At 39.8% G+C, this 21,572-nt stretch overlaps 1 protein-coding gene across 3 annotated transcripts in view; it reads right to left on the reverse strand.

Moving 5' to 3' along the window:
• MPPED2 (metallophosphoesterase domain containing 2) overlaps positions 1-5,332 on the reverse strand; it is a 202,578-nt gene extending 197,246 nt beyond the window's left edge. Inside the window, exon 1 of one of the 3 annotated variants that reach the window (XM_051966094.1) lies at positions 4,931-5,332. The gene's annotated coding sequence lies outside the window, so the exon portion shown is untranslated. Of the gene's footprint in view, positions 1-3,028; positions 3,358-3,666; positions 3,954-4,930 lie in introns of those variants that run through there. The other 2 variants (XM_051966095.1, XM_051966096.1) reach the window with 2 other exon arrangements.
• Between the last annotated feature and the right edge of the window lie 16,240 nt (positions 5,333-21,572).

Genomic DNA, 21,572 nt, shown 5'->3' on the forward strand with positions numbered 1-21,572 from the left:
GGCCTAAAAACGATGATATATTATGATCTAATCTCAGAAAGGGTATCTGTCTGTGTTTGGCTCAGAGGTTGGTAGGTATATTTTCACAAAGCAAAAACCAGCCCCAAACTCTTGAAATGGGTCAGAGCTTCAGACCAAACACACACACACACACCACACACACACACACACACACACACACACACACACGGCTGCATATTCAGAGGGCAATACGTCTTCTACTTGTTCTAAGCTCCTCGATTCAAAACGCGCTTGCCATGTGTTCCATTAAGGCTTCGGCAGTCTTTGCTGGGAATCTAAAAAATAATATTTAGAATGCTAAGATTGGATTTAAATTTGGCATAGAACACCTCAAACACCCTGCAAAAGGCAGATGGTTTGCCATAGGCCATTTATTTTATTATTTTACAACCCCAGGCCTGTGTAGCCTTCCATATGCTATCTGGGCTAAGACATTCCACAGCATTCCACTCGAATCATTTGCCTCCTTCCCATTAGCAAGGCGGGCTGAATAACATCCACCTTGCCTGCTCTACTAATAGGCAACCACAATGTCCCTGCCAAGAGATGAATCACTTGTGACTTGGCATCTCGTAGGGACCAACATCTCAGGGCTCTCTTTCTGTGTCTCTCTGTCTCTGTCTCTTTTTTCCTCCTTCCGTCTCTCTCTCCTGACCTTCCCACTGGTCCCCCTGAGGCTTTCGGGAGCACTGACAAAAAGGCCCATCAGTTTCAGACTCAAACTTGGGTCCCTATTGGTGTGATGTAAGAGATCTATAAGAACTGCTTACAAATGATAATGTCGCCAGTCTCCATACCAAGTTTGCAGCTGTTTCCTTAACTTCCCGTTACAATTATATTTTGCATAACAGTAACATGCAACACCTGCTTGAAATTGCAGTCCTGCTCTAAGTACTGTAATTCTCTTTTGAGATACAAAGTAGGAAGACGCTATGGAGGGAGAAGCTGCATAATTGCACTGTACGGCAAAGTAAATACAAATGGAAACATCTTCCTGTTACAAAAATGACTGTCATTAAAAAGAATGTTAGCCATCAAAGCTCGGAGGAGAAAAAAAATACACATTTTCATACTGTGGGAACTTAGTACTTGCATAAATTAAAGAGTGCTACGAAAATTACATGCAATTCTTATTCTTCACCATCAGATCCTATTGTGTAACATACAGAATGTAAAGGAGCAAAGGAAAACCGTCATTTTTGCCCAGCCTCCTAAGACCTCTGAATAAAACAGTTTGGCTTCCTAAGTCCAAGAAACAGCTGAAATGTTACATCTATTTCCTGGGGAGGTAACTTACTAATTAAAATGAATTATACATAGCTTTTTTAAATATTTAGGAAGCAGCCTGCAGTAGTTACCACATCCCCTATCCCTTCTAGTTTCCGAACATTTTAAAGGTGCAAAGAGAGATAACTTAGATGAAACAGAAATCATTTGCCCTCTTTCAAAGGGGCAGCAGAATCCTGACTTCACTTCCACCATCTTCCTCTGATGGGCGAACATTTGTAAATTTCCGTACCTCTGCCCTCATGAGCCAAATAGAACATCCTTTCATTAGTACAAGCAAGACCATGTAACTAGCAAGGGCTGAATGGGTGGCTACAGACTCATTTGAATTTGTCTCCACTGTGTTCTTTCTTCAAATGTCTTATCGGAACAGTGCACCTGCAGCGTCTATCTCCTTTAATCTGGAGTCCTTTGAAGAGGAGTGTCAGACTGAGGCAGAAGGGAAGACTTCAAAACTTTCACAGATACCCTTATAGACAGGAGAGAAAAGGCTCATTTCTACTCCCCACTTCCCTCCCCCCCCAACAACTGGGTGTTCACCTCAGCACCTTCCCATGAAGCCATTTTCTAAAGAGCAAGGATGTGTATTGAGGTTCCCCCAAAGTCTTAGAAGCAGAGACAGGATACAGTGCCCATATCTAACCTCAGGGATATATCAAAAGTTATTATGTGACTGTTAGAATAGCCATTAACCCATAGCATATTTAGAAAGCAGATTCACCCAAATAGCAGATTTTTGCTCTTTTTTTCTTAAAGACAGTCAACATTCATTTTGTTTACACTAACACATCCACTCCACCCTACCCCCAAAAGGAAAACGATAGTTTATAATGATAAGCCTAAAGAAAAATAGAAAAAGGTGTAGAGGCTGCCAAAAGCTTTGTGCTGTTGCCTGCTTGATTATCTCTCTTGGAAAAAAAAAATCATGTAAGTCTCTTTCCTATTTCCTAGATAGCATCCACTTGTATTCTTCGGTTGTTCAATAAGGAATATTCATTTTCAGAAATCTGGTCAGCAACCCTTTTGAGTAATTAAAGAATTTATAATAAGGTTCATCTCCCCCTCCAAAAAAAAAAAAAAAAAACAACCTTCTACTCAGAAGTAGTACAAGTGAGAAAGGGACAACACTTTGGGCACTGTACCTGTCCCAGCCAAGAAAGGGGATTGTTTTCTTCCCCCCCCCCCATGAGAATGTCAGGGGGAGGAGAGACCCAGCAACAACCCAAGATTTTACAAGCAACTTTCTCCAGTTTACTCCCTATCCCATTTCAGTCCCTAATTATTTCTTTTTCTTATCTCTTTCGGTGCTACAGTAAGACCCATACCAAGGATGCTCATCCACCTTCGTCGGGTTTGCGCTCACAGCTGGAGAAGCAGAAAGTTAGACAGCTGGAGAGAGGAACCAAAGCTTTCTTCCCCATCCCTTACTCCTAAAGATCTCACACACACACACACACACACACACACACACACACACACACACACACCCTGAACTTGTATCCAGCGCCAAGCATACCGCTGGCACACTCGGCGATATTTTCCTTTAGAAAGAGAGAAACCTCAAATTTGGGGGGTTTGAGAAGGGTTGAAAATATAGGACTTAAAAGGGAGGGAGGATAATCTGTCCCTGACCCCATGAGTGCATACACACACACACACACACACACACAAACAAGTGCGCACACACACACATACACACACACACACTCACACTCCCCACCTCCTCTACGGGTCCACGTCCTGCTAGTCCTGTCTATAGCTCCCCCTTTCCTTCCTGGTGAGCACTCGCTGGCTGCTGCTGCCGCCGCCGCCGCCGCCACCACCACGGTTGCTGCCGCCCCTCCTGCCACCCTGCTGCACTGGGCTCCGCCGTTGGGTGACTGCTCCTTCCTTTCTTTCTGGCTACCTCCCTCTCTCCCTCTCTCTTTACCGGTCCCAGATTGATTGATTGCCATCCGCGCCCAATAGCTCTGACACCGCACCATCCCGGGTTTTGTACTAAGTCCCCCTGCCCACCCGCCCCCTCAGCTCTCCCCCCACCCCCCCACACGTTATGCCTCCCCAGTGGGCTCCGGCATGCTCCCGACGGCCAATCCCAAATCGGCCCTCGCCAGAGCCCCTCGGAGCCGTCGCAGCCCCCGACACCACCGTCCATCAAGTGCCCGGGCGCCTCGCTTCTGTCGGAGGAGCGAGGAAGAAGGGGGCACCGCGAGACAACGACCTTTGCTGGGAGTGTAAAGGGCCTTAGAGAAGGTGGTGATCTTTTTTTTTCGCAATTAAAGTTTTTCCCAGCCAGTTTTTGTTCGTCCTCAGTGTTTCTCAATCAATGCACCTTTTCTGGCCCACATTTAGACTTACATGTGATGGGGGTCGGAGGTGGTGGTCGGAGGTGAGAGATGAGTTACGTTGTGTTGTTGACCCCGCGAGAAGGGGGACCCTGGCTCCTCAAAGCCTTTGTGTATTTCGTCTCATCCCCCTACTCCCACCCCGGTATCTCCACCTCCTCTTTACGGGAGAAAAAAAATAATAATTGCCCTTTCCACCTCCTAGGCCGCAAGACCCTGGATTTGCAAGGTTTCCTAAAGCCTCCTTCGCTTACGGGGACCCGACGCGAGTAACTCCAGTTTCTGAATAAAAAGAAACAATCCTTCGCGATTTATACTTTTCTGACCCCCACCCCCACCCCTTCACCCCAAGCCGTGGCTCGCTACAGCACCGGCGGAGGGGGCGGGGGAGGCGGCGGAGGAAGGAGTGAGGTTAGGGCGGAGGGGAAAGGGTGAGAAAAAATACACACACGCATGCACGCACGCACACACATACACGCAAACACACACACACAGCCACAGACACGCGCGCGGGGCTCCCGGCGCAGAGCCGCACAGCCCCCCGTTCACAATGCCTGCCGCTCCCGGTTAGGCGGCTTTTCCTGTAACTGTACTTTGCATTCTGCCCCCCCTGGATCTGCCGCCGCCGCGGCCGCCGCCGCCGCTGTTGCCTTGGTCTCCGGCAAACACAATGCACCCCGGCCTAGCCCGGCCGTGCTCTAACATTATAACCCCGAGACTTTCTAGTAAACAGGCAGCCGAGCCAGCATCCCCACCCCCCATCTCCTCTGCCTCTCGCCGCGACCAAATCACTTCCCTTGCAGTGCTCACTACCCCCCTCTCCTCCCCACCAACCCCCTTTCTTCCCCTCACCCCCTCCGTGCCACCCCCGATAGGAGAAAGACACCCTGGAGAGGTCGGGGTTGGGGGCGGGGGGGCGCGTGGAAGGGAGCGAGAAAATGGTTAGTGGGGGAGAAGACAGCTCCTAAAAATAATTCTCTTTCACTCCTGGAAAACAAAACCTCTTTAAACGTTTATTCCGAGTCATAAAAAATGCACTAAAGTCGCCTTATTGTTATTATTTTAAAGAGCAAGCTAGGAGCAGACGCTGCCTGCTGCCTCAGATCCAGCCCGATCCTCTCCTACTTGTACATGACAAGGCACCTCTAACCCGCGGCTTTGTGTGTGTGTATTTTTTTTCCCCTTCCTTTCCATCTGATTCCACCACCACCACCCCCTCCCTTCCCCTCCTTCCCCGCTCCCTCCCACCCCCACCCCCCTCTAACGGGGTAGATTACCTTTCTCTGGCTGGGATGTGGGTCTTGGAGATGCCTTCAGTGCTCTGAAAGGAGCCGATCCATAGGGGACTTGGACAGAGCTGGTTAGAGACAGGGAGAGAAGGAGCCAGGGAGAGAAGCAGAGAGGCGCTGGGAGGTGGAGGTTGGGGGAGGCAGGGCAGAACCTTCGACCCTGGAGGTCCCCCGGCTGGCTGCCTTGGAAATGAGAGGGAGAGAGGGAATGAGAGCAGCCTCGATCTGAGGAGAAAGAGAGCTAGGGAGAGAGGGAGAGGGAGAGAGGGAGAAGGAGAGCGAGAGGCGAGCTGGAGGAGGGAGCAGAGCAGTGCAGTGACAGGGACTGCCACTGGGGTCAAGAGAGCAGAGCACCAGGAAACAGGGCGGCCAAGAAGCTGTGTGTGTGTGTGTGTGTGTGTGTGTGTGTGTATGTGTGTGTGTGTGCGCGCACACCCAGACACCCAGACACACACACGCCCCGCCAGCTCCTCCTGCAGACTCCCACTTCACTTCCCCCCACTAGGAGAAGGGGGCCAAGGCTTTCCTCGGCCAAAGTGCCGCTCTCCTCCCCTCCGAGGGGAACCTGGGGGAAGAGAAGGGGAGGGGGAAAGGGCTCCGAAGGAGAGAAAGGCGAAGAGGAAATCTGCTCTCTGCGGTCTCAGGTCAAAGGAGGCAGGAGGCAGCTGAGCAGCAAATTCATAAAAATAAAAATAATAATAATATTGGGATTTTAATTAAAAAAAATAACCAGGGCGGGAAATTATCAAGCTGGGGAAATAAGGAGAATTCGCTCTTCCCCACCCCCAAGGGTATTTTCTGCAAAGAAAACACCCAGCTCTGGACCCAGTGTAGCTGGCAGGCCCCTTGGCACCTCCCCAGTCCACCGAGGCATCCACTGGGGCTGCTTGAGGGGTTCAAGCAATACTCGGATAAATGAAAGAGGCTGCAATTTTTTTTTCCTTCGATCTGCTATGAATTCTTACCTTGTGAAAGGGCGGCTTCCCTTCCTCAACCCCTTTTTAACATACACACAGTCCTTTATTTTTTGTGATCCTACAGTTCCTCATGTGTGTATCATTTTCCTCCATGAAGAAAAGGAGGGAAAAGGTGGGGGGAGCTGATATATACATTTTTTTTCCACTTGCAGAAATTAAATCAAGATCCCAATTAGAAAGGGGAGAGGCTAAGAGTCTATTCCCACTTTGGCATTTTGAAGTCTATTTTCTCCTTCATTCATAATCCCCTGGGGGATGGGGGGGGGGAAGGCAACTTAGAAGTTTTCTTGGCTACATTTTTTTTAAAAGGAAGAGGCTTTCAGATCTGCATGCAAATAACATAAAGGAAGGAGAAAAAAAGAAAGAAAGAAAGAAAGAAAGAAAGAAAGAAAGAAAGAAAGAAAGAAAGAAAGAAAGAAAGAAAGAAAGAAAGAAAGAAAGAAAGAAAGAAAGAAAGAAAGAAAGAAAGAAAGAAAGAAAGAAAAAGAAAGAAAGGAAGGAAGGAAGGGGAGAGAGAGAGAGAGAGAGAGTGAGAGAGAGAGAGAAACTTGATTGTAGAAGAAAAGGGAGAAAATATTCTTTGGAAACTTGGTTGTGCTGGGCTGCCTGTGAAAGATGAGTTGGCCCTGTGATGTGATGCCATTGTCAGAGCTGAGTATTTGGATGACAACCAGGACTTCTAATTCCTTTCCAGAAGTCAGACTCAAAGATCTAGACATTCTCCAGAGAGAAATCCAATGTATGTGTATGTGAGAGAAGTGTGCTAAGTATACTATATGACAATTGATCAGACAATCAGCTGAAATGATTCCCCCAGAAAATAAAAAGGGATCTTGTCAACTCTGAGTCTGTGGCCTTCAGCTGTAAGTTGAATTTATTTTCAGGTTCATTTTGGGGGTGGTGTGATCATCAGTAAAAAGATCAGACTTCACCTGCAAAAATCATTCATGAAGAAGAAATGCCCAGCCTAACAACTAAGGAGAAAATTATCACAATCTTCATCCTTTGCACTGAAGTGAAGGGAAAAGTAACCACTACATGGCTGGGAGAGCCTGAAATAATTTTTCTTTGGGGATTTTTGGAGGGGTGTTGACTAGTATACAATTAGATGAGAATCAAAGTTTCAATACTGTTGAATTTAGTTGGAAGTGAAAGTGCACTGATTTTTCCTGGCTGGTAGAAACTCCAAGAACCAATAAAATAGAACAACAGACAGCTCTAGGTACGTGCTTTTTGGTTTTTACAGTCTAGTAAGGAATGATCTCTTGACTGGATTCATGTTTTAGAAGTAATACATCTGCCCAGCTCAAGGTATGTGTGTTTGTGTATTTGTATGTATGTGTGTGTTTGTATGAAAATATAAAGTATATCCCTAAAATCCTTTTAAAGGAACAAACTAGCTTGATTATTATTATTATTTTTTTTTACTTATTCATTCCTCAGGAAAGGGATCAGTTAAAAAAAATTGTCATCAGCCAATCTTACTTTTTACTAAATCATTTAAAAATTCCAATCAAATTGTGCATATAGAATCTGCTAAAAAGCACATATATATGAATATATGTGTATATGTATTGTGTGGTCATATATATGTGTTTGTATACATATATGTATGTATGTATGTATAACTATATATGGGCATGTGAGTATATTATTACCCAGAGAACAAGTATAGTGATATTAATATTTTCTTTTTATTACCTCATTTTATGCAAAAAAATTTAAGGCTTAGTTAAAAACCAAGTGAATGAAATCTTAATCAGCTGGCAAATTATTCTTAATTTGATTTTTCTATTTGAGAAAAATTAAGGCACTCGGAAATTTGGCAACATGCCTTTTTTAGTAGATATTCATGGTGGAAAAAGGAAGACTTCATTTTCTGTTTTTGTTACAATCAGGATTTATTTGTATTGGAAAGGAGAAATATTGACCATTTAAGTTAGATGATAAATTTTGATTTTGTACAGTCCACTTAAAATAAAATAACAACAACAAGAATATGAAGAAAATTAGGTGAATAAATGAATTTGAATAGTAAATGAAAGGGCAGGAGTGAATCTGTAAAGCATGGCTTTATGTTAAGATAAGCTTGGATGTAGCATACATAACTATAGCTACACAGTCAAGGCCTAACAGGACATGTATAAATTATTTTGCTTTGATGTTAGTTTTAAAGGGGGGGGGGGAACTTCATGTACTGTGTTCCAATTGTTATAGGCTAATTTTTTAAAAAATAAGTTCTACAACTATGTGTTAACAATTTTTTATTATAATGCAATTATTTTGTTGTTTATAAAACAATCCCAAGAATATATTTTTTAAAAAGTCAAATGTCAGAATGATGGTTGTCTCAATGAAAACCATATAAATTGTGTCTTTATAAGGCATCTAAGTAGAAACGTTCATTCAGGAATTTGATTGAAGTCCGGAAAAGTGACTCTTGGTATCCTAATTTGGTGCCTTTCAAAATATCTTTGACAAACACATTCAGTAAAGAAAAATTCTCAATAAAGAATTGATTAGGGGAACTTGGGGAATGAATCTTAAGAAATATGTTGAAGGCTCCTTGACTTTGGGCTTCAGTAAGTACACCCTACCCATCAGTTCCACCAACAACATTTTGTTATTGCATGGATCAATTCAAACTAAGTCCCATCTTATGTTCTTATTCTTACTGACTGACATTTTTACGGAAATCACTGGACCTGCAGAATCAAACAGGGAAAAGGCAGCTTTTCTTATTTCTCCTTATCCTGTAACTAATCTACATTTTTCTAAATATCTAAAATAAGATAAATCTCCAAAATGGAGGTTTCTAAAACCAAATGAAAATAGAGTCTATAGAACAATTTACCAAAACAATTATTAGTCTACCATGTTCTTCTGCTAATTTTCAATAAAGTGTTTTCTGTTTTTTCCTTCCTTTCTTTTTCGCTTCCTTCCTTTCTCCTTTTATTCCTTCTTTCCTTTCTATGACCCATTAACTTTTCCTTTTCTTACTCTCATTCTCTCCCTTCATTCTCTTTTCCTTATTTTCTTTTTCTTTTTCCTTCTTTTCCTACCTCCCTTCCTTCTTCCTTCCTTCTTTCTTTCTTCCCTCCCTGCCTTCTTCCTTCCTTCCTTTCTTCCTCCCTCCCTCCCTCCCTCCTTTCCTTCCTTCCTTCCTTCCTTCCTTCCTTCCTTCCTTCTTCCTTCCTTCTTTCCTCCTTCCTTCCTTCCTTCCTTCTTTCTTCCTTCCTTCTTTCTTTCATTCTTTCTTTCTTTCTTTCATTCATTCTTCCTTCCTTCCTTCTTCCTTCCTTTCTTTCTTTCATTCATTCTTTCTTTTTCTTTCATTCATTCTTTCTTTCTTTCCTTTCTCTCTCTCTCTCTCTCTCTCTCTCTCTCTCTCTCTCTCTCTTTCTCCCCTTCTCTCTCTCTCTTCACAGAATTCATCACGAAAAGGAGTTAATGCCTTCTGTTTTTTTGTTTGCCTCATGTTTACCTAGCTCAGTGATTGAAACATAGTGCTAGCAAAACTGTATTGAACAGATGAATGAATGACGTATCCAATCAAAAAAACTGTAAAAGAAAAAAATCTTTTGTACTTTACAAGCTTGAAAAAAAACATATATTTTTTTAAAGTTCAGCTTAAAGATATCAATACAACATTATCACAAGATTCTGGACAAATACACAGTCATTCCCTTTCACAAAATTTATGATTTCAGAAGTTTCACCTAAAGTCTTTGCAAACATAGCATCATCCATAACACTAAGACTCAGAGAAAGAAGGGAAAAACAAACTTTTTCATATAGTCAAAGGAAATGGAAGATTTGTCTCTCTTTCCCTTAGAAGCAGCCATTAAAAAAAAAAATCTAACTACCACAAGTGTTTTTTATGATGTGTAATACCTTTGGCAGTATGCAAAAAGAGGGGAGGAGGGATAGACATACTATTTCAAGTTTACAAGAGTAACCTTGCCAATAAATACACATCAAAGTACTCTTATGATTGGTTCAATTCTTTAAGGAATCCTTGAAGAATTCCTCAAATAAAAAGAAAATTTTCTGTTCTCTTTTGTATTCAATCAGTTAATGTAAGACTCAAAGTAAATTTTGGTTAAATTGTTAATTTAATCATACCACATCCATACCTGATGGGGGAAAAAGTTTCAAAGACAGGCACAGTAGGAAAAGGTTGAAATTATTTTTCGAAGGCATCATCCCATCAGAACCTCTAGGATTGAATTAAACCAGGCAAAATGCTTACTAAAAGGAGAAATACTGTATATTTGTTTGCAAAACAAAACCCTTTTGCAAAATGGTAACCAAGTCATATACTTAACCCTTTTATGATACTAAATTGATCTAATAGAAAACATGTTTCAAACAATAAGTATTTTTTCAGTGTCCATCATATGCAATGCTTTCTACCAGCTGACTAAAGATAACTAAAATTGTTTCTGGAGATGAATAAGGATGATTTTTAAAAATATAATAATGAAAGTGGTACCTTAAAGTTTGTAAAACACACACCCACATATAGATATACATACATATATATATAAAACACAAATACATTTTATTCAGTATTATATATGTGTGTGTATATATGTATATATGTGTATATGCATACATTGTATTCTTAATAGAGCAAGATTTTAATTTAGAGTGGGCCTTTTTTTTTCTTGTTGTTAAATTGTTTCAGATTCTTTGTGACCCCATTTGTGATTTTTTTGATGTAGATACTGGAGTGTTTTGTCATTTCCTTCTTCAACTCCTTTTATAGATTAGGAAACGGAGGCAAAAAGGCTTAAATGACTTGCTATTGGTCACACAGCTATTAAGTATCTGAGACAGGATTTGACCTCAGTAAGATGAGTCTTCCTGACTTCAGGCCTGACTCTCTATTCACTGTGCCACCTAATTTTACTAGTATCAATGAATCTCATTGGGTCTGCCTAGATCTATGACCTCCTACCATATTGAGCATTTGTTTTGTTTTCCTGGTTTAAGAAGTCATTCATTCATGGCTTCACACAAATCAATCAAATGTCTTCACATGCCTGATACTATTTAGTTACTAGGGATACATAAGTGGACATTCTCTGCCCTCAAGAAGTTTCTATTCTACTGGAAAAGAAGAAACATACTAATTCTTTAATGGGATTTTTTTTCCTTTTTAGTCAAAGAAAAAACATTGAGTTTTCTGATCAGTATAGCAAAGGCGATTAGACCCATGAGGTAGCTCCCAGATAAGGAAACTTTACCAATACAGATGAATACTTGCTCTGCAATTTGTATTTTTCAGCAGGAGTTCTTCACCTGGGATCAGTGAACTTGCTTTGTTTTGTTTTGTTTTTAAAATATGCTGATAACTCTGTTTCAATAGACTTGGTTTCCTTTGGCATTTCGAGTACATTATTTAATGTATTTTAAACATTCTAAGAAAGGATTCATAGGCTTTACCAGACTGCCACAGGGGAGTCCACGACTTAAAAACAAGTGAAAAACCTCTGCCTGTGAGAGCTGCCTAGGACACAGTTTAGGGGACTGACCTAAGGCTACATAGCCATTGTGTCTCAAAGGCAGGACTCTGTAACAGCACTGAAAGACTAAGTGAATAAAATTTAAAACCCATTTGTTAATTTTATTAACATGCTTTTTACCAGCTTACTACTTCAATAAATCACTTTTAAAAGAAGGTCTATGCACATCTGAATTTCTGTCAGAGCTGGGGTGGGGGGTTGCAGTTGGAAAGGACTAGGGAGCATATTCACCTGTTCACTCCTCTCTGGCAAACCTCTTCAATCCTTTCTCCATCTGGTCATTCCAATCTTACCTCCAAGCCATCTGCTCTCTGTCATTCAAACAGCTCTTAAGATATTGTTGAGGCTATGCAGCCTACCAAGAACAATCCAAGGGGTGGTTGACCATATAATCTAATCCCACCCTGTTCAAACAGGTAACATAAGACCATAGCAATGAGGAGGAGACTCTAGAGATCATCTGTTCCAGTTGCCTCTTTTTTTATAGAGATGGAAAGCAAAACCAATAAAAAGGAAATGGGACGAGTATCCAGAGTTCCTTTCTCCACGTTTAACTGCTTTTCCGCTACAACATATTGTGGTGTTTTCATCCTTATTTTTATCTACTCCTTCCCAGCAATGGGTTTAGACTTCTTTAGACATGTGGCTTACAGATATAATTATTTTTAACTTTATGCAGTGTAAATACAGTCCTCAATCTTCTATTTATTTATGGATTTGTTCATTCACTACTGTAGGGGGATGGAAATGAAGAACATGTTGTCATCTGTTTTTTTGTCCGTATCACTAATGTTTCTTCTGTATGCCATGCAAAGAGCTAATTCATTACTTTTTACTTAATGATGTGTTTCAAAGAAATAGAAATAATATCAATTAACAATGCTCATCCCCAAGAAGCTTGTTATATTCTCTTGGAAGATATAATATATTCATAGATTAATAAAAGCAGATTATAGCTATCAACTATAGACTATAGCTAAAAGATTATAGAAAAATGAAAAGTAATTTCAGTAGGGATCATTAACAATCAGGAGAAACAGAGAAGGTCTCTTCAAGGAAGTGCTCAACTCCTAGCAAGGAGCTAAGAGTTAAAAGATATGGAAAGAGGGATAAGAGCACCCCCGCATGGAGGATAGCCTGTACAAAGGCATGGAGGTGGGAGATGAAACGTTAAGGAGAACAAAGAGCAAAAAGTATAGAAATTAACTCGTCCCAGCGCTGCTTCCCTTTTGGACTCTCCTCCAGGCAGAAATAAACTTGACTGCTTGGGCATTTACCCTTGATGAACCCAGAGATATTTCCTTTGTTCCTTAGTACTTGCCTGTTATAGTCACTTTCATCCTGCTTTATAAAACTAGACATCCTAGGTATGATTACAATAATGTTTGAATTTAATTTGACTTTTAGGCAATGAAAAACACATTTTGGAATCATTGTGCATTCTTGCATTTTTGCATTGCCCATCCTTTTGCCCTGCCTATATTTACTGTAAAAAGTGGGTAAAATTTACATGTGAGGAGAAGCCACTTGTATTATTGAGGCTGAGAAGCAAAGGCATTTTATTATATACAGCAAATAAAAGAAAGATTTACTGGAACGGCAGTCCTGTACTGAGGGTAAACTCATCTCAGTGGAGCTGCAAAATCTCCACCACCCCTTCTAATTCCATAGAAATTTTAGTAAATTTTAGTTTAATTTAGTAAAAGGAGTCCTATGATAATTTTTATGGACAAAATATCCAAGGAGACTCCATGTTCCATTTTAGAATACTGTGCCTACATCATAATCAATGAGATTAATTGAATCTTCTGTAAAAGATTCAGTGTTCAGGAGCGTTAAGAAAACTACTCAGATTGATATATGTTTACATATGTGCAATAAACATATCCAAATAGATGCACCATGACACATGTATGTCCACATGTGTGATCAGACTCTGTGTGTGGGTATATACATCCATGCACATGTATTTCTGCTCATTCACATGTGGGGACATGGTTCAGCAAGAATAAACAGGAATGTGTGCCTGTACACGTGTATTTCATGCAGATGTATATATTCTGGTGTGTGCATCCAAATGTTTATGCATTATCTATGAACATATGTATTGTGTGTGTATATAGTCCCATTCTGGATGTACATTCACAGTTCACTGAAGGTTTAGCTTGTTACTCTGTTCCAGACATGAGCTATATTCTAAATGACAGAAGACAAATGTGTTTTGCTAAATGTTGTTAATTCTTGGTAATGATGCGACTAGCTAATAGGAACCCAGTTTGGATCTCTCATTTCTTCGGTCTGGGCAGCTACCAGCAATTCTTTTAGAGCCAGTCATAACCTGGGAATCATTAGCTAAATCCTAAGGATCTTGCCTTTCTTTGTGTCTTGCTACATGAATGTGACCTGGAGCCCTCCAGGACTTCTTTTCCTGTAAGATTAAGATTGGAAATGGGATAAGATTGGGGAATTAGATGGCCTTTCCTGCCCAGGGTCACACAGTTAATAAGTGACAGAGGCAGGATTTGAATATGGGACTTTCTCCTAAACTCAGCACTAGGTGCTACTGAATTAAATCAACAAATTGGTGAAGTTAAAATTTATTTGGATGGCAATGATCATCGATATGAGAAACACCATCAAGAGTGAACTAAGGAGGAGAAGGAAGGGAAAAATTGGAACAAAAGGTTTGGCAATTGCCAATGCTGTAAAATTACCCATGCATATAACTTGTAAATAAAAAGCTATAATTAAAAAAAAAAAAAGAATGCTAAAGGGCAGCTAGGTGGTGTAGTAGATAGAGTACCAGCCCTGGAGTCAGGAGGACCCTAGTTTTCAAATCTGCCCTCAGACACTTAATTCTTAGCTGTGTGACCCTGGACAAGTCACAATCCCAATTGCCTCAGGAGAAAAAAAATTAAACTAAAATATTGTGAAAATCATTTTGCTTTTCATATTTCTCCATTTCTGAAAACATTAAGAGTTCAAATGTACAGCAATTCTTGGTGATGAGAAGAGGTCAAAGATACTATGAAAGTGATGGCACAGAGACTTGTGGAACTTGAAAGGAATACTTGGGACTTCTTTGGAACATAGCCACTCTTGGGCTAACTGGACATCTGTTGCTTTTCCTAGCAGCTGGGATACGGAGACAGAGTGATGGTAGGGTCCTTCCTTCACCAATGTACATTTTAGCACCAAACCGGCACACCGAAATAAATATTCAGCAGTGATCCTTTGCTTTCATCACAAAAAGCAGACAGTAGAAGCAAGTGAAATAGAGATGAGCCACTTTGGGGGAGTCGAAAAAATGGTACAGTGGGTTCTAAGCTTTCCATTTCTGAAAGGGCTATTTTAAAAGGATCCAGCCTGACTGAAGCTATTATCTAGTATCTGAGTGCACTGTTGGCAAACTGGTTCCTGCATGTCTTTGAGGCATATGGAAATTGATGATGAAAGTGTCTAGTGTAACTAGAAATATAATTTGATGAAAACTGAAGCAGTGAACTGTGAGAAACTGTTAAATCAGTGTCATCAAATAGTGCTTGAAAAATAATGAAACAGAAATCCTAGCACTATCTGAGTAATGTTGGGCAAAGGGGGGAGGTTAGAAAGCATACGGTACATGGAAAAATTAAGAAAATGCATGAGGTCATTCTTTTCTAATTGCTGGGGGGGGGGTTCTCTTGAAAAATCACTTCTAAATCCACCCTCAACCCCCCACCCAGACTTGCCCTCCATTTATCTCTGAGTAGACAATGATATCACGTCTCGGCCAAATTATTCCGACGCTGGAATTGGCACACGTCTAGAGAATGCCATGGTTTGGCGTTGGCACGGGACTTAAAGATACCGTAACCCCCTAACCTAAAGAGCAAGCCAAAAAGAAAAAAAAAAAATGGTCCCAAGTTTAAGCCTGCGGGGAGCAAAATTGGGAATAGAATGAGTGTGTCTAAACAGGAGGCACCACAAAGGGAGAGAACTCGAGCTGGAAAAGGGGGGGTTGGAGGGGCAAGGGCTGGGGGAGACTGCTCCAATCATTTTAACGTTAGCAATTCATGGAGTCAGTAAAAGACACTCTGTACGGCCGAGTTTGAGGAAAATCTGGCGGTTGCTTTGTTCTGGAGTCAGAGGGAAATCAAAACCCATCTGAACTGTACACAAAGCAGGGATGACGTCCTGCCTCCTCGGCGGCTCCGGGCCACGCCACACACACTTACGGGACTTGGGTTCGGGGGGAAAAGTCTGTGATTCTGTGCACAATAATCCATGTCTCAGGCTGGCAGAACGCCGAAGCCCGAGCACGGAGGGGCTGTAAGCCTGCCTTTTCAAAAGACACGCTCGAAAATTTGTACCAAAAGATCACAGGGAGACAGAGACAGCTGGAAAAATTGGAGCCGGGGCTCAGGATTTCATGCCAACGTTACACCTAATGCGAAGGGAATGCGGATGGTGGAGGGCGACTCGGGGATGCTATTCAGTGCAGCGGGACTTGACACGGAGCCTGAGACGAGAAGGACGGGGAGATGGTTATAGCATCGGCCGAGCCAGCAAGAAAACGGGGGGGGGGGGGGGGGGGGCGCAGAGCCAGGGCTTAGGGCATCGCCCGCCCCCTCGCTCGTGAGGACTTCTTAACGAGCAGGGAAAAGGAAACAAATGGTATAGACTGTGGACGTCACCCCAGACACCAGGAGAAATCCCAGCGATTTGCCCATTTTTATTTTGTCGGAAAATCTTTACCCAGTGAAGCCTGAGGAGGTCTGGCCCTAAAGGAATCCTCAAACTTTTTGGTCTCGGGATCCCTTTAAAGTGATTAAAGACTCCTTCCTCTCAAAAGAGGGTATATCCATTAAAATAGATAGATAGATAGATAGATAGATAGATAGATAGATAGATAGATAGAGATATGTAGATATACATACTAGATAAATAGACAGATATAGATACGTTACATCTATTAATAGATATACCATATTGAAATGAAAATGTCTTGGTATTATGAAGGAAATAAGTTTGGCCATGCAGATCCCCTAAAAGGATCTCCTCTGTGGCAAAGTTTTAAATTGTCCTAAAATGGGGCAGTTAGTTAGTTGGTGTAGTGGATAGAGCACTAGCCCTGAAGTCAGGAGGACCTCAGTTCAAATTTCTCCTTAAACACTTTTAACACTTCCTGGCTGGGTGATCCTAGGCAAGTCACTTAAACCCAATTGCCTCATCAAAAAAAAAAAAAAAAAAAAAAAAAAAAAGTCCTAAATTGTGAAATGAGTTAATCTTATGAAGGAAATAAGTTTGGCCATACAGATCCCCTAAAAGGATCTCCTCTGTGGCAAAGCTTTTTAAATTTTCCTAAATTGTGAAATGAAAATGGATTAGTATTACGAAGGAAATGTTTGCCATACAGATCCCCTAAAAGGATCTCCACTATTGACAAAACTTCTTTTTAAATTGTCCTGAATTGTGTATTGTGATCCCATAGGGGGTCTCCTAACTGACTGGGGTTAGTAAAATTTTCATTCATGCTCAGTATATGTATGATTTGTTTACCTATTTTATATACCTACTCATATATATAGGGGGGTGAAAAATTTCTCAGTAGAAAAGGAGTTTTGCCTTTAAGACAGTTAATAAACTTTTCTTTTCATTAGTATGGGGAATTTGTAGATGACAACTCCCTCCAATGCAGATTATCACTTTTTTGTAACTGGACTCTAAGAAGTTACAGGACTTGTTCAGGATCACACATTGAATCCAGATCTTCCTGATCACCAGGCCTATTCTCTATCCAATATACCAAGCGATCAGATTTAAAATATATTTTCTCTTTTTCCCATTTGGTATTCTTTGATATTAGACATTAGGGTCTAAACAACAATTATTTTCAATGGGGGGATTTAAAAAATTCATTTGGAAAAATGTTTATTAAATGTCAAAAAGATAAACCCCTTCTTGCTCTCAGGGAGCCTTCTTTCTATTAGGAAATGGAGCATCTTTTTTATAGATGAGGAAAAGGTCTGAGCTTGATACAAAGGAATTGGAAAGTTTTCCCAAGTTTGTTAAATATCTAATGGCAGCAATTTCTTGAAACTTAAGTAACTGCTTTGTTCATTTTAAGGAATCAAGAGCAAGGTGGTAAAAAGCTTTTTTTTTTCTTTGTCTCTGCCTCTATATCTGTCTCTGTGTCTTTTTCTGTCTCTGTCTCCCTTTCTCTCTTTCTCTTTCTGTATCTCTGATTCTACATCCATTTCTGTTTTTCTATCTATTTCAGTTTCTGTCTCTCTGTCTCTGTTTCTTTCTGTCTGATTTTACCTCTGTGTCTCTGTGTCTCTTTCTCTCTACTTCCATTTCTCTCTGTTTCTGTCTCTGATTCTCTTTCTCTTTTCTTTATCTCTCTCTCTCTCTCTCTCTCTCTCTCTCTCTCTCTCTCTCTCTCTCTCTCTCTCTCTCTCGCTGCTGTTTGTTTGACTGGACTTTTTCCTTTGGAGTGCAATTCAGCTGTAATTTTGAAGAATTCATCCTTGCCCTCCAAACTTAACAGTCAATATTCTTATTAAATTTGTCATAAAGGTCTGAAATGCCTCCAAATTGAATATTCTCTCCAGTCTTATTTTGACAATATTTGATCTGTGTAGTAATCTGGATTGATGCTAGCTCTCTTTTCAGATTGAGATACGCCACAGCTGTTATGATAGACATGAAAAGAGACAGAGGCAAACTATCTCCATAACACACCCCGGTGGTCACATTGAGATGTCTGTCACAGAAGTCTAAAGACTGTCATTTACAGAAGACAAGAGGAAGGGGATCAAGAAGAAAGTGAATGGATTTTGATTTTGAGCAAGAATTTAAAAGAAGAAGAATCAAGAACAATGCCTGGCACAGAGTAGATGCTTAATAAATGTTTATTGATTTATTAATTTGTTACATTTGGTCTTCTGGGATCCAAATAGTTCAGAAGTATACAAGGACTAGCAAATAGGAAAAAACACTAATGTAATTTAATGACAGTTTCTAGAATATACATGATTAATATCGTGCCATGTTATATTTACTGATTATTTTAGTTGGAATGAATTGGAAGGGATGGCTGTTGATTTTTTAGAAGAGGCTCACTCTTATTCTTCATCTAGTTTGGTCTTATTGACCCCAAATTTTCTGTAAAACAATTTCAGAGGAAAGTCTTTTCCTCAAAATAATATTTTTATGAATAAAACTGGATTATTTCTAAACTTGTTGCCAGCTTGATATTGATCTACTTTTACACTGGTGAAGGCAGGGAAAGAGATTTCAAATCTTTTAAATTAAAATTTTCCCTTCCTAGTTTCCCAGGATCTAATGTGATAACTGGTTAATGGAGTTGTTTTAAATTTTCATTTTTTGCATTTTTAAAAATCTAAATGTGTGCAGATGTCCCAAAGATTTTTTCTTTTTCTTTTTTTTAGAGACTATACGTAAACACACATACACCCAGATAAATTCTTCAACGCATATTAAGATTAAAATCATAGGCTAATATGTAGCTAGACTTCTAATCTGATATACTTTACCTCCTTTTGATTTTTGATTTTCAAAATAAGGAGTAAGCCCTAAGGGCTCCCCTGAACTTACCAGCCTGTTTAGCTCCAGCAATCATTGATTCAAGTAACTTATCTCTTCTTGATATTTCTCTGTGATTTAATAGTTCCAGCATGGCCTTAGGAATTAATACTCACAGGCCTGTTCCTGGAAGTGCTGTACTAACGGCCTATTAAGAGGAGACAAGCCAAATAGCCTTTCTTTGCCTCAGTTCTTCTCTTATAATAACATCTATTTTGCAGAAGTGTTTTAAAGCTTAATAAAGTATTTTGAGCTTCTTTGCTGAAAGCAAAGCATTCTTAGTTTTCTATGTGTGTTTGGAATTTTTTTAATTGGAGAATGTTTCTGAGATGTACAGGACCTTAGAGCTCATCTGGTCCAGTCTGCTTATTCTACAAGTGAAGAAACTGAGGCTGGAAGGCGTTAAGTCAAGTATAAGTATAGCTAACCACTTTGATGCTCAGGGCAAGTAGCACTAAATGAATCCTCTTACCAACCAATGGTCGGGGTAGATACCAACATCAGCCCCTGGGTTTAGGGGAGTATGATGAGAGAAGATCTGGCTATTATCCAAGTGGGAACAGGACAGCCAGGAGCTAACTTGATGAAAATATCTTTCCTCTAAATGTAGTTGGCCTGGGAAGAAACCCTGATGATCTCACCTTGGTTGTGTCTCTTTGTGAAGTGATTTGTCCAGTGTCGTTCACTTACAACTGATAAAAACAGATAATTTATTTTTTTTAAATTTGTATATAATCAAGCAATTTTATATGTCATAAGTATACCAAATATCAAAGAACTACAAATAATAACTATGCCTTGTCTTTTGGTAGTGTATATATGTCATCAAAATGAGTTTTATGGCAAAGAATTCCACCTGTCAGAAGATGTTAGTGTATTCTGTGTGTATGTATTTAAAGTAATGCATAATAATTGGAGATTTACTATCCAGACTCATCTACACAGAACTACTTTTCCAGTCTGTTCAAAATCAAAGGAAATAAGATCCCTGCCAGATAGGAATTAATTCAGAAAACCACAAATTAAAATTACTTATTTTGTATTGTATTTTTATTTATTTTGTTAAACATTTACCAATTACATTTTAATCTAGTTTTGGCTGCCCTCTAGAATTTCACAGGTCACTAGGAACCTCCTGGGCTCAAATTTAACTACCAAAAATAGGTTATCAAAAATCTTGGAAGATCCACATTTCTCACAATGTAGACCTTCATTAATTGTACTAAAGAGATAAGTAATATGAAGGTAGTTGATTTGATCAATTCAATCAAGTTCTCTAATTATGGAGAGGTGGGGAAAATATAATTTTCTAGATAAAATCTGGTAGTTAAATTGATTAGTCATAATATATATTGTCAACATATCCCCAAATTAAAGGGAATATGTTCTAAATGTGCTCTAAAATCATCCTTTCCCATATGACACTAAGCTTCAATTTTTTTTTTCAGTTAGAATATAACATCTTACAAAACTAGAAAGAAGAATAGTTTCTCAAATTCATACAGGTCCATTATCAGAAAAATTGATCTAAGTGGTGATATTTGGGGGGGACAATGGGAGGATGATGGACAAAACGAATCATGAAACTGTGCACCAAGACAAAGGAAGGATTAAAATATGAATCAATGAGGGAAAACATCCATATTAATGAAATTTTGGGTCTTTGTATACCTTGAGAAATTTGAGGAAGTACTTGTTGAAAGAAATACAAGGAAACAACAACAAAAAAAACCTTATTTTGAGATTTGTGCATGATGAAAAAATATGAAGGTATTTAACTGAGACATTTTAATTTATGCCTTTTCTCCAATACTTCAGCTAAGTGCATGCATATGAAGACAAAATATATTGAGACTAAATATGCACACTTAGAAAGGTAATGTTACAGGGTACATTCCCTGCTAAGATGTGACCAAAAGATATGAATAAACAATTATCAGAACAATTGAAAAGGAACCATTACCAAATAAGGAAAAATAATATCTGAATTACTAATCAATGACAATTATAACTTCAAACCACTCTTATCATACCCATCAATGAGCAAAGATGATTTTTAAAAACTGAAATCATCAGCAGTGGAAAAACAGAACAAATACAGAAGTACACCATTGATCAAGAGGCAAATAGGTCCAAAGGTTCCAAAAACAATTTGGAACTATATTGTTGCGATCCTTTGACTCCTGCACTCCACCATTGGGCGTACCAAAGAGATATAACAGATATCTATAATTAAATATTCATAGCAAGCAAGCAATAAGCATTTATTAAGCACATACTATGTGTCAGGCACAGTAACCCCAAACTGGAAACAAAATGGGTGCCATCGATAGAAGAATGTCTCAACAAACTCTAACACTTGAAGGTGATGGGCTATTATTGTATGCTAAAAGACAAACATGAAGATGAACCAGAGAACCTTGGGATGACTTATGGTGTCTAATGCAAAGCAAGAAGAACTAAAATAATAATATTCACAGTAGCCACAATAATGTAAAGCAAATCAGTACTTGAAGATGTTGGAATTTCGGT

Source organism: Antechinus flavipes, chromosome 6 (assembly GCF_016432865.1).
Source record: "Antechinus flavipes isolate AdamAnt ecotype Samford, QLD, Australia chromosome 6, AdamAnt_v2, whole genome shotgun sequence".
In the NCBI taxonomy this organism is placed as follows: domain Eukaryota; kingdom Metazoa; phylum Chordata; class Mammalia; order Dasyuromorphia; family Dasyuridae; genus Antechinus; species Antechinus flavipes.